This window comes from Bubalus bubalis, chromosome 3 (genome assembly GCF_019923935.1).
Source record: "Bubalus bubalis isolate 160015118507 breed Murrah chromosome 3, NDDB_SH_1, whole genome shotgun sequence".
NCBI classification, from domain to species: Eukaryota; Metazoa; Chordata; class Mammalia; order Artiodactyla; family Bovidae; genus Bubalus; species Bubalus bubalis.
In genome coordinates, this window is record NC_059159.1 from 12656441 (window position 1) to 12670306 (window position 13866).

The following is a 13866-nucleotide window of genomic DNA, read 5'->3' on the forward strand; positions in this document are numbered from 1 at the left end:
GTTTGTTTCACCAGAAGCTGACAGAGCTTCCTCCATCATGGCTTTCAATTTTCAGGCCACTAACAGTGTATGAGGGTTCTAATTTCTCTATATCCTCATCAGTACTTTTAAAAAAGTGGTAGCCATTCTAATAGAAGTGAAGTGGTATCTCACTGTGGTTTTAATTTTCATTGTTCTGATAATGAATGATACTAAAGCACTTTTTTCTTCTTTTGAAAATAACAAATCTTTTGTCCATTTAAAAAAACTAGGTTATTTAGCTTAAATGTGTTTTTCAACAGTGGCATTTTGTTAATATTAGAAACATACTATCACAGGTAACTTCCAGGAGGGCATTTAAAAGGGATTTTTACACAGAAAAGGAATTTTCGAATACCCCTCCCAGTGTTCAAGCCCTTGTTTAAGATAGCAGAAGTGTAGTTAGTCTAATGGGACCACCTAAACGTCTGTGCTGCAAAAGAGGATTTTCAGGCTTTTGGTAATTCTGAGCAGCACACCTCCCTCTAACAGCTTTACTCATGTTGCAGGGAGGGTATTTGATAATTGAAGAGTAAGGAGGTTAGTGTATATTTTATGTAACTTTCTATCATGTAGGCAATTAAGTTGTTACATCTGGGGACTTCCTGGGTGGTCCAGTGGTTGAGACTTCACCTTCCAATGCAGTGGGTGCAGGTTCAATCCCTGGTCAGAGAACTAAGAATCCACTTGCCTTGCGGCTAAAAGACCAAAAACATAGAGCAGAAACAATATAGTTACAACTCAATAGAGACTTTAAAAATGGTCCACATTAAAAAAAAAAAATCGAAAAAAATATTGTTACATCTGGAAAAAAGCAGATATTCCCATTTCTGATACATTAGCTTCCTCCTGGGTGCTTTTGCTTTGTGTCCTTCAGTTGATGACTGCTCCCAATTCACTTTCTTGGGCTGGCTGGCTCTCCCCGTCAAGGTGCAGTGGAAATAACGCCCAAACCATGGACTTTGTTCCGCAAAAGACAGTTGCATTCAGCTCCATGCTTTGGCTGACCCTTTTTCAAATGTGATCAAAAAAGCAAAAGTGAGATAGGATGGAGTTTTCTAAGTGGGTAGTCTGAATTTTTCATTTAGAGCAGTGGGAGTTATTTATATAGTCTGGAGATCATTCTTTGTCAGATATTAGTTTTGCAAATATGTTCTCCCATCCTCTGGATTGCTGATTGATCGTCTTAACAGTGGATTTTCTTGAACAGAAAATTTTTTGAATTTCAATGAAGTCAAATTTCTCCATTTTCTCAGAACTAAGAAGCCTTTCCCTAAGTCAAAAGATATTTTCCTCTAAAGCTTTAGGGTTTTAGCTTTCACTTTTAAATCTATGGTGCGTTGTAAATTAATTTTTGCACACAATGTTGAAACTGTTGGGTGTCATTTTGGGGGGAGTTCTGAAGAGCTATAATACTATAATCTTTTATGTCTCAGCACAGAAAGAATTCAGCGAAAGGCAAAGTGATAGATAAGAAGTGATTTTTTAGAATAGGATGCTTATGAGGCCTACACACGGGTGGGCAAGGGGGTACCATGTCCTGAGAACGTACTGAGCTACAGTTTTATAATCAAAGGAAAAGTGGGGAGGGGGAGAAGTTCTTGTCTTTCTTGAGTAGACGTCATGCTTCGGTCATCAGTTCCTCCTCCAGGTTGAGCGGGGGAGTTTTCTTGTCCTTATAAGGTCAAGCTGGGTCCACAGATTATTGTTTTTTACGTGCTCAGAGAGCATGTCCTAACTTATTGAGTTCACTGGGCAAAATGTAGGCCTCATTGTTTTATTGTTTGGGGGCATGTCTCATGCTTCTGTTGTACAGGTTTGTTGCTAAGCAAGCCTGCTTGGTTTTGTGGTTAAGCAAAACTGCTTTCTTGAGTAATCGTTAACTTACAAGAGTCTCGTGTATTTCTTCTGCTTATAATCCCCTAATGGGATTAACTATTTAATCACCTATTTCGTCCCTTTTGGGGCTTCCCTGATTCATTCAGACGATAAAGGATCCACCTGCAATGCAGGAGACCTGGGTTCAGTCCCTGGGTTGGGAAGATCCCCTGGAGAAGGGAATGGCAACCCACTCCGGTATTCTTGCCTGGAGAATTCCATGACAGAAGAGCTTGGGGGCACTGCAGTCCTTGGGGTCACAGAGTCTGACACGACTGCCACACTTTTCACTTTGTGCCTTTACTCCGTCATTATCAGTGTAGCATAGGGTTCATTTTTTGCCACATGCAGGTCTGGTTATTGCAGCATCATATGTTAAAAAGACTTAGCTTTGTTTGCTGGGCTACTCTGGTACTTTTGCAAAAAGTCAGATGGCATATAAAGTGAGCAGATGTGTGGCGCCTCTCCTGGAGAAGGCAGCATTGGCACTGACCCTCAGTGTGTGTGGGAGGGTTGGCATTGGGCCCTGCAAGGAGCCCCTTCACTCATGGGCTGACTCCTGGGCTCTGGCCGGAGGGTCGGTGCCACGGCTCAGGTCTCCCGAGGCTCCGCATTCTGACGAAGACACGGAGGGGGATCTCCTCGCAGGCGTGCCCAGCTTTCTGGGTCTCTGTCCACCGGGTGCCGCGCTCACAAACCCTTCTGGAGAGTCTGGTCTGGTCCCAAGCCAGCCTCCTGGCCCTCCCTTGATGCTCAGTGGTCCCTGCAGTGCAGAGGGGGCAACCCCAGCTCAGCAGGCTCCTCTACTTCAGGGGTGCCTCCAAAACAGTCTGGTCTGGAGCGGCCTGGATGCCTAGCTTCCCCCATTCCCTCTGCCCCCTCAGCGCCTGCAGGTGGGTGGGTGTTGGGCTTTGAGCCTGCATGCCCTCCCTTTTCTGCACCTACCTTACTCCTCCCTACCCTGCTCCTTGTCCCTCCCTGTGATGTTTCTCCCCACTCCCCAGCCTGTAGTGACCCCCACCCTGCCCTCCTCCCCTTCCTGGATCCTCTCTCCGCCCTTCCAGGTGGCGCCCGCACGCACCCCAGCTGCACCTTCCAGGGGCCAGGTGCAACACGGGGTCTCCAGTGCCTCTTTAGCACCAGGTAGTGGGCAGTCCTAACTCCTGTGAGACTTTAATTTGTACAGGTCTTCAAAGCACAAGGGGAACACAAGGTTATTTTTGTTTCCTTGTGTTACTTGTTTCCTTTATTCTATTCCAGATAGAATAAATCATCTCCCGGCTTGCAGTTACCACTGTGGTCCACTGACCTTGGTCTTACTTTTCCTGTATCTTGAGGCATTTTGCTAGTTCATCATTCTTGGGAATATTTGTTACCCAACCAAACTTGGGTCTGCTGCAGTTACTTTTCCTGTATCTTGAGGCATTTTGCTAGTTCATCATTCTTGGGAATATTTGTTACCCAACCAAACTTGGGTCTGCTGCAGTGAAGCCAATCTGCTGACACCCAGTGGTGAAGGAAAGTGCAGCACTTAATGTCAGAAGCCTTAAAAGAGGGCTTTCCCAGGTGGCGCTAGTGGTAAAGAACTGGCTTGCCAATGCATTAGATGTAAGAGACTAGGGTTCGATCCCTTGGTCGGAAAGATCCCCTGGAGAAGGGCATGGCAGCCCACTCCAGTGTTCTTGCCTGGAGAGTCCTATGGACAGAGGAGCCTGGCGGGCTACAGTCTATAGGGTTGCAAAGAGTAGGACGTGACTGAAGCAAATTAGCACGCACACCATAAACAGAATCTGGGATAGCTCGTGCTGGGAGAGCCCGGACTCCTGATGGGTTTCAGGAAAGCCTTTTTAAAGGCCAGGTGAGGGGAGGGGCATCCCAGGGTGCCCCTCATTGATCAGCTCGGGCATAGTTCTCTGATTGGTTGATGGTGAGGTAACCGGGAGGTGTCACAGGGGTTGACAGTATCTTTAGGCTCCAGAAGGCGTGGGGCCTATAGGCTCATGGACGTGAATGTCTGCCTTTTGGTGGGGGGTTTAGTGTCTGTAAAACTGCTCTGCTCAGTTACAGGAATAATTTCACCATTACTCGTCAACTATTACCAACTGTGCCCACAATGACTAAACGAGCAAGAAAACAGGAGAGTGATGACGTCACCTGAGAGGATGATGCTGCTTCCTTCAGTTTCCCACGTGGCCTCGGAAGTGCAGACACCCGCTCTGTGGCTGCAGTTTGTTCTACTGAATGCAGTGGAGGGTCTGGAATCTCCCATCTGCTGCCTGCAACGCAGAGAAGCCTGACACGAGAAGTAAGGGCATCAGAAGATGCACAGAGCAGCGCTGGGCCACAGTGACGGTGGGAGCAGATCCCAGTGTCTCTCCATCAGCACCTGGACCATCTCGCATGACAACCCAGGACAATATTCTTTCATCTTTGGTGATGTCTGTGCTTTAAAACCACTTGATGAAAGTACGGAGGCTGTATTTAGATTCTTATTAAAATTTCTAATACAATTTTTATTCTTTAAAAAGAAAACCTGGAGCCTGATCTAGGACTGATGTGGGCCCTGGCAGGATTTCGGTTAAATGAACAATTAGTGACGCCTGTGCCCCATACCCCCGTGGCACACACCCAAACCTCCACATCTGCTGAGGTCGAATTGTCCAGCCAGTTTGAGGGGTGAGGTGTTCCCCACCTGTCTGGCTGCATCAGCATGCCTCTCTTGGTTGGCGGTGGGGGCCACAGGTCCTGTGTTTACAGCCACAGTTTTCAGCTGCTGGGATCTAAGGGCTCCTTTGGCCCGTGTTTCTTGCTGAGTTCATCTCTGTAAACAAGATGTTGTGTGTGAGGGGTCCGATCCTCATAGCATTGCCAATCCTGTATTTCTGAGATTTCTGAGACTTTTGCTCAGTTGCAGGTGAAAATTGCACTTGGGAGCTGCCCATTGCTTTTCTTTAATTGGGGGTGAGCATTTTTTTAATGCATCTACATCAGCTGTTACCTTGTTTGAGACCTGCCTGCTCCTTCCTATCATTCTTATATATTTCCAGAGTGCTTTTCCCCAGGAAGAAAATTGGATCCTTGCCCTCTGTCCTCTCCTGCTCCCCAAATCTTGACTTTGGGGTGTCAGCTCTTCTGGCCCTCATAACCCCAGCCTCTCAGGTTGATTGTTAAAGTTCCCAAACCCAAGACCCCCAAACCATCAGAAATGTTGTGAGGATGCTCATTTCTTGGGGACAAGGTGACAGTCTGGTGAGACCCTCTTACCGATCCATAATCAGCATCTAGCCCACTGGGAAAGTCATCTCGAGGCTGGAGGTTCTCTGTCTCCTGTCAAAGGCCCCTGCTGTGCCTGGACCTCAGTTTCCCCACCTGTCAATGAGGGGCTGCACTCCAGGAACTTGGTGTTCCCCTTCTGGCCTGATGTGTCAAACCAGGAACACTAGCAGGGCCGGCTCCCTGCCGTATCCTGGTCCTGCCGCCAGAGGGCAGGAGGCTCTGCACTTCACATCACTCTGAGGGGAGGCAGCTGCCGCTGCATAGACGTGAATTGGTTAAGGCTCCTTGGGCTCCATAGCACTCACAGGGACTGGGGACCTGGTTCAGACCCCGCCCGGCAGCTACACTGTACCAGGCTGGGTGCAGGCAGGGACACCATCTGGGAGCTCCACACCTGCGAGCACGGAAGGCCCTTGAAGGCAGCTAGGGGCCAGGTCTGAGGATTCCAGCAGAGAGAAGAGGGCGGGTCACAGGCAAGCCAGGGGAAAGAAAAGGTGTGTGTGTGTGTGTGTGCAGGCTGTGTCGTGGGCACAGCCACTACTCAGGGCCCTTCTCCTTGTTCAAACCTTTCCCGTGGCTCCAGAGGAAGTAGGTGGAGAAGGCTTCAGTCCCACAAAACTAGCCAGGGGTTCTGGGGGCCATGGGAGGATAGCCAGCTGAGATATTGGGAAGGGAGAGGCTATGACATGTGGGCCCAACTGGACCTCTTAGTCACAAGTGCCCAGAATGGACTGGGTGGGGCCATCAGGGTTTGGCCTAGAGACGAGAGGGCAGAAATGGAGGGGCAGATCTGAGCTCAGAGCAGGCTCTCTGGGTGAAGAGTGGGGAGGTGACAACAGCAGGGAACCAGAAGAGAATTGGGTGAGTAGGGAGGGGCAGCACATGATGGCGGGAGCCCGGGCCCTGGAGCAGAGGAAAAGGTCCAGGCAGGAGTCCAGCATGCTTGAGGTTGACCTGGGGGACATACAATGTCCTGGGAAGGGATGAGAGAGGTAGCCCCACTTCTAAGTGGCCTGGCTACAGGCAAGATGATGTGATGGGCCATGTCACAAGAGATCCCATTCAACACCAACTGTCCTTTCTGATGCTGCCGATGAGGCCCAAGTGAGGGACATCGGCGTGCCCCCAGGATGCCATGGCTGGAGGATCATAGGAGGACAGCTAATTTGGGGGGTTGACCACTGTTTTCCACCCCTGTAGTTTGGAAAGTGACAGCCCCTTGGCAGGGGGAGGTTGGGACCCAAGGAGTTGCAAGAGTGGGCAGGGGATCTTTCCAGCTTCTGCTGGTCCCCCAGGAGACTGCCCACCTGTGGCATGTGAAGGCCAAAGCCTTGAGTCTAGGTGAAGTGAGACACTCAGGCAGAAGGTGTGTGTGGGGGGGGAAGGTAGGTAGAAGGAGGTTAAGGTGGTTGTTCTCTGGATGTACCAAGTACAGCCTGGAACCTTGCCATGTACCATGTTCAGGAGAGAAAGTGGGGTTGCCCAGAATACCCTGCACCCATGGTTTGGCCCTCTGATCTTCCCCCAGGAATCCCTCTTTATGGAGATCACATGACTCACACCCATGCCTGAGGCAGAGCTGAGGGTCCCTGCTGAGAGTCCCATGCCTTGTTACTCAAATTATATACGGTAAAATCACAAAATATGGGGTTTGGGGTCCCTCTTGAAGAGATCTTCCTTCTGAGGTCACCTATCAGGTGGGGACCAAGGTGGCCTTGAGCAGGTGGGACATCCTCTGGGCCTCATGCTCCTGGCCTGACTGTGGGGGATGGCTGTTGGGTGCCTGAGTCTTTAAGAGAGCCAGAGAGTGCCATCCCACCATGAGTGGGGTCTTACAGGGTGGGGATCCTGTAATGATGGAGGGTGGTCCAGGCTGGAGAGTGCCATCCCACCACGATGGGTGGGGTCTTACAGGATGGAGATCCTGGAGGGTAGAACTGTGTTCCTGCTATGGAGGCACCTGGTAGAGGCCCCAGGAGAGGGGAGACAATGGTTGGGAATGGAGAGAACACTGCCCTGGAGCAGAGTATGTTCAGAGAAGTGCACCCCTAGGAGAGGCAAGATGTGGGTTCCCTGTCCACCTGTGAAAAACAGGAAGCCTGGCCTCCACAGCATCTACCTGTAGGCCCTGCTGGGTGAACTTGGCCTACAGGAGCTGTAGGTCTGGGCTGGCTCCCCCTGATCGTGGCCCAGCATCATGCAGGTTCACAGACAAGGTGGGCCATCTCCTCCAGCCTCTGGGAGCTGTTCCTGGATCCTGAGTGGCATTCCCACATTTGTGGGTGAGGAAGAGCTGGGTGGCCAGAGTGCGCTTGGAGCTTATGACACAGGGGACAGGTAACTCTTGAACTCAACTCAGCTGTAGCCCAGGAGGCTCCTCAAAGACCCCCGGGACCCAGGGTACCACATCTTGCTCAGAGTCAATTTCTTAGAAATAGAAACTATTCCACCACCCCGGTGACCACTGTGGGTATGGGGATGACTGACAGGAGTCCAGGATGGGGTCCCTCAGCTTTCTGCGGTCTTTCTCCGTGGTATCTAGGCAGGTTTGCTCTGACTCAGAAAGCCCCAAGACCATGCTGAGCTGTGAGTACAGAGAGGAGTGCAGGCTGCTGCTGCCAGGAGCTGTAGGGAAGGGCCTTGGGCTGTTGGGTGCCTGAGCCTTTAGGAGAGCTGGAAAGTCCCATCCTACCAGAAAGGTGGGGATTCTGGAGGGGTGAACTGTGTTCCAGGCTGTGGAGCTATGGGGAAGGGACACATTGGGGTATGGGGGGACTGAGGCCCAATGCTGTGTCACTTGGCCTTCTGAGTCTCCACGTGTCAAATGTCAAGTGGGGAGATTCCCCCATTTGCAGGTCTTTCAGTGAAGCAGAGCCCCCTCCCTTTCATCTCCTGGGGCTGCTGTGTCTGAATGGGGTGGGGGTGGGGCAGCAGTGGTTTTGATGCAACTCCTGAAATGCAACCATAGGACTTGATGGCGACCCCTTACCTTCAAGGAGATGTGGGGTCTCTCCTTGGAACCAAGCAGAACCCTGCAGACCCCCCCTCCCCAAATATAAAACTAAACAGTTAATGATCAGGACAACAGAGTCACAAAGAGTCTGATAACATATTTTTGAGTTGACTTTACAGATACTATAACTGCCACCAGAGGGAAAATCTAACTGTGTGATGACCAGACCACAGACATGAAAGAAGCTGCTCCAACTCGAGCCACACGGAATCTGTGTGTGTATGTTAGTTGTTCAGTCGTGGCCGATTCTTGGCAACCCCACGGACTGTAGCCCGCCAGGCTCCTCTCTCCATGGGATTCTCCAGGCAAGAATACCGGAGGGGTTGCCATTCCCTTCTCCAGAGCATCTTCCCAACCCAGGTATTGAACCTGGGTCTCCTGCATTGCAGGCAGATTCTTTACCCTCTGAGCCACCAGGGAAACCCACTGAATCTATGGCTATCACAATTCCAAGAACTGGCCTCAAGAGAATGGGATTAACATTTTTTCTCATAATAATCCATACCTTTTGTGGGCATCAAAATAATAGTAGCTTGCTCTGCCCATATATGTAAGCGGGCAATCCTAAAATTGTCAGCAAAGAGATGCTATAGGTCCAAGTTGACATCTTCCAGTCTTATGAATATGGTGTCTTATATCAGCATGAAGTTACAGAAGATGGAACTTCACCCATAATTCTATAGAAATGGAATGATGTTTGACAGTGGGGAGTTGAAAGCAGCTCTTTTGCCTCATTTCCTATTTGCCCATTTCTGTTCCCTTCCAACCTTAAAAGACTAATTCTAGGAACAAGATCACTAGGTAACTTAAGCTAACTCTTGGCTTATGCTCTCCTGAATGCACACCATGTCTTGCCTAATCTGTTGACTTGTTTCCTAGATAAAAAGAAGTAAGAACGAAGAACTGCGGAGTTAAAAAATGACCAGCTCTCACAATCCTGCAGGCAGATCACAAAGGCAAGATAACATCGAGAGAGAGAGGCAGCCAATGCATGCAAAGGAGAATGATATAGCACCCAAGTTCCTGCCTCAGTGATTCACTGAGATTCTTTCCCTTTTTTCCCCTTTAAAACTGTCATGGCTGATCGGCTATACCACAGTACAAAATATATTTGGTGTTAAAAAAAATAAAAATAAAATAATAAAAAATAAAAACTGTCTTGTCTGAGCAGAATCTTCAGAGTTGGTCTCCGTACATGAGTCCACCTTCTCCCCAGATTGCCAGCTTTTGTGAGTAAAGCAACTTTCCTCTCTACTGATACTTGCCTCTTGAATTATTGGCTTTTGAGTGGTGAGCAGCAGAACCTGAGTTTTGTAACAACCTGCAGGGAGCCCTCCTTCCTGGGCCATCTGTCAGAAGTGGGGGCTCAGGGGGGGCCCCTGACTTGGTCACCCACCTTGACTTGGTTTTGTCACTTGGGGGGAGGCAGACTGTGGCCTTTTGAGGACTGAAATGCCTGAAGCCCAGGGCTTGAGGCTGAGAGAAGCAGAGGCCATGCGTGTGTTGGGGGGCAGGTCTGAGGATCTGTGGGAGCCCCAGCCTGAGAAGACAGGCCACCTGTCCATGGTCATCCATCCCCAGGGAGACCAGGGAGGCTCAGGAGGCCCTGGACACCAACCACCAGAGAACAGAGTGGTCAGAATCTGAGGAGGGGGAGGAGGAAGAGGGGAGGGATGAGGGGGACCCAAGAAGAGGAGGGAAGGGGAGGAGGCAGAGGGGAGGGAAGGAGGGTGAAAGAAGCACGCCGAGCCAGAGACGGGTGGAGAGGGCTGGCCAAGGGCTCCAGAGGAGGTGGGGCAGGACCCAGTGAGGTGGGCATGGGGGTCAGGCCTGGGCCTGCCAGGACTCTGGCTGCACCGGTAGCTGGGTGGGGGCAGGGGGACAGGACAGAGTGCCCAAGGGTCCCTGGACCATGTTGAGGCTGTGGGTTTTCATTTGCCAGGGCGGTGGGGGCAGGGCTCACTTTGTGAGTCGCAGGTTCCTGGGTGTAGGTGTGAAAGGTAGTTGCCAGGATACAGGCACCAGACACCACCTGAGCTATTACCCGTGTGGGGGTTGGGAGCTTGTGGGAAGGATGGGGGGCTGCAGGACTGAGGAGGGTTGGGGGCGGATGTGAGGCCTGCGGTGTTGGGGGGTGAGAATTTGGTGAGGGGAACTGCAGGTCTTGCCTCTCCTTCCTGTGGCCCTGAGAGAAGCCCCTGTCATGGCAACCACAGCCTCTGCTGATGCGGCTGACAGGCGCCTGTGGGTGGCCTGACATTTTGGTGGCTGCCCATCTCTGTGCCTGGCTCCTCGTGTTTAGCCCTCCCCCTTGCTCAGGCCCGTAGTCATCTGAGTTCTCCACGGGGGCAGTGAGGGCAGCAGATGGACTTGTCTATAGCCCTGACCCTCAGCCTGGTGTCAGGCTGAGACCCTTCTGTCCCTCTTGCGGCATGGTCCCCAGGAGTCCCCAAGCTGGCCCTGTGAAGCCTTGCAGCCCTCCCCCGGCCCCGGCTCCCTGAAGCCCCTCATGCTGTTTCTGTCACCTGCGCCCAAGTGCTTCTTTCCAGACCTCTCTCCTGGCTCCTGGGAGTGCTGGCTCCTTGGGGGTTGGGCCCTGTTTTACTGGTGTACCCACAGGGCCTAGACCTGCACCATGCAGAATGGCCACTCGGTCACTATTTGTTGCACAGACATGAAAATTGTTCAGTGAGAACAAAAACTGCCCTGGTTCTGCCTTTGGACCCCAAAGTGGTTACATCAGTCAGGCACAACCCGGCGTGTTCTTCAGGCCAAGCAGCCACTGACCCTGAATTGGGTGTCCCCTCCTCGGAGAGCCCAGAGCTGACCCCACAGCAATGTGGTATGTGGCAGGGCTGGAAAGCTCCACAGTAGGGTAAGGGCTTGTGGTGGTCTCAGTCCTGATGGTTGAGAGGCCCATAGCAGACCCTCAAGGAAGCTTCAGGATGTAGGGCTGAGGTGGGTCTTTGATCTGGGATCCATGCTGCCCTTCAAGGATCTGGGCTCTATCTCACCTGCCATACAGAAATAACCATCCCCTCTATGGTATCTAGAAGCAGTGCGTAGGTGGTTTGAGCAGAATCAGGGTGGACACCATCTCCTGGAAACAAACTAGCCAGCGGGCCCACGCAGCTTTGCTATGTGGTTCTGACAATCAGGCCTTAGGCGCTCGCAAGGCCTGGAGCATCGTGTATGATGTAAAACTTGGTGAAGATGTGTAACCGCAGTGGTCCAGACCCCTGTCTCCCTCCAGTCTGCTTGCGTGTCAGGTGGCCTCAGTCTGACCCAGAGCATCTCTGAGGCCTGGCTAAGAGCAAATTGAGCTGAGAATACATTTAGTTGGTTTGTGAGGTCTATTTATGGGTGTGCAGTGGCTCTTAAGATCGATGAAGATTTTGCTATCTATCTGGGAGAGGAATGGAGCACTGAGGGTGAATACGTGTGTGCTAAGTTGCTTCACTTGGGTCTGACTCTTTGCAACCCCATGGACTGTAGCCCACCAGGTTCTTCTGTCCATGGGATTCTCCAGGCAAGAATATTGGAGCGGGTTGCTATGCTCTCCTCCAGGGGATCTTCCTGACCTAGGGATCGAACCCACGTCTCCTGCAGCTCCTGCATTGCAGGCAGGTTCTTTATGGCTGAGCCACCAGGGAAGCCCAAGGGTGAATGGTACTCCCCCAGATTCATGTCCACCCAGGACGTGTGAATGGAACCTTATTTGGAGACAGGGTCTTTGCAGATGTAGTCAAGTTAGGATGAGACCATCCTGTCTGGCCTTAATCCCGATACGACTGATGTCCTTACAAGGAGAGACGATTCTGGACACTGGGAGAAGGCCATGTGGTGACGGGGCAGAGAGTGTAGAGACGTGGCCACAAGCCCCGGAAGCACGCATCGCCGGCACCACCAGGAGCTGGAAGAAGCCTGGGGCAGGTTCTCCCTCGGAGCCTCCAGGAAGCACCAACCCTACGCTGGTTTTGAACTTCTGGCCTCCAGAATTGTGAAAAAATTAATTGCTGTTTGTTTTAAACAACTACATTTGTAATTCATTCTGGCCTCCAGGTACAGATTTCTTCCCTGCACGCCTGCTGCTCTGGGCGGGCTCTCTGGCTTCATGACAGGAAGGTGTGAGATGTGTCATTCAAGGGGTGGACAAAAGGGATCCGTGTCCTTCGCATCCGTGTCCTGGCAGCGTCAGCTGAGGTGTATAAGATGTGAGATTGTTGGCAGAGGCCGTGGTACTCGTCCATGCTGGTCAACACACATTTCACTTCTAGGACTGCTCTCCACGATGCAGTCAGACACAATTATAGCTGCACGCCCCCGCCCCCACCCGTTTTTCTTTTTTTGTGAGACTCCTGAAAAGTAGAATTTCCTGAAATTCCTGTGTTTGTAGGGAGCCAAGGCACTTGTTTCACATCCCCAGCTGGCCAAGCACATCCTGGTCCCTCATGAACATCTTGTCCTGGCCAGGCTTGTGCTTTCATAAGGATTATATTTCTCTGTGTTCTTTCATGGTCATTTGAAGAGGCCACCAAAGACGAGGCAGTGAAATTATGCAGCCAAAAAAAAAACACAAAACACACCAGAATGGTCAGTGGTGTCAGTTAATTTCAAAATATTGTTATTTCCTGGATATTTTAGATGATTTATAAAATTTGCGATTTCTTTCCTCATTTCAAATAAGCATTTGCTTCTGTCTCTGGTTTTGTACTGGTGATTTCATGTTGGTTTCCTTAGAGAGTCCCTCTTGGTGTGCGTGAGCTCTGGCTCCCCTGGGTGCCGCCTGAACCTTGGAGCAAGCCTCCCTGCCGTACTCTAGGGCGAGCCCGGGGTGGATCTTGGGGCTGGCCACACGGCCTCCAGGCTGGGTCCCTGTCAGAGGCCCCTCCAGATCATCCAGGATAACTCACAGCCTGCCCCCTGCCCACCTCAGAAGCTCAGGGCTGACTTCTCATGGGAATGTCTAGTTAGGATAAAACGTGTGTTGCTCCTTTGTGTGGTTAACGTTTGCAGCTCATGTCAACAACGTTGAGTCTGCAGACTTCATTCTGTTTCTGTTTTTGCTCAGCTCCTTTTGACAGTAAATGATCATTTTTAAAAGCTTTTCATATGCCGTGCCGTCGTGTCTGTTTTCTGTTTGATGAGTGTGGGATTTCACATTAACTAATAGCATAATTCACATCTGAAGGGGCATTTTGAAATCTCAGGCGTAAGTGGTTGATCTATCTATTTCTCCCGGCGGTTATGTCCTTCCTGTTCGTACCTATTTTGCTAATTTTAGATACACGGGTACATGTTGGTTATATGTTTTTGTTCTGTTGCTGCTTTGCCAGAAGTACTGTTTTGTCAGAAAATAGAATTGGTAACTCTGGCTTTCTTGTAGTTCATGTTAGCTTTTTCTATGTTTTCCATACTTTTTGTTCCACAGGTGTCCTGTGGCTCTTTGAAGAAAATATAGTGTTGAATCTTTTCTTTTAAATCCAATTTGAGACTTTCTTTTAATTTGAGAGTTTAGCCCAGGGTTTTGGAGCAGGCCAAACTGGAGTGGAAAGAGGGCCCCCCTGAGTCAGCCGAGACCCTCCACTCCAACCCCTCTGCCCACCGTGCCAGCCCCTCCCCATTGGATGCAGCCCCTGGCCAGCTCCTGTGTCAGGATGGTCAGTGGCCATGCTCGGGCT

General features: G+C 50.8%; 2 long non-coding RNA genes across 3 annotated transcripts; one reads left to right on the forward strand and one right to left on the reverse strand.

The window, feature by feature from the left end:
- Positions 1–2399: 2399 nt before the first annotated feature.
- On the reverse strand, positions 2400–3300 carry LOC123332552. The gene is made up of 2 exons (XR_006549371.2): positions 3206–3300; positions 2400–2659 (listed from the first exon to the last, which is right to left on the reverse strand). It is a non-coding gene; the product is annotated as an uncharacterized LOC123332552 (long non-coding RNA).
- On the forward strand, positions 2652–9336 carry LOC112583635. 2 transcript variants are annotated; one of them, XR_006640775.1, is made up of 3 exons: positions 2652–2789; positions 3958–8545; positions 9065–9336. It is a non-coding gene; the product is annotated as an uncharacterized LOC112583635 (long non-coding RNA). The 2 variants fall into 2 exon arrangements; XR_006640774.1 differs by lacking the exon at positions 2652–2789 and adding an exon at positions 3304–3754.
- Positions 9337–13866: the final 4530 nt, after the last annotated feature.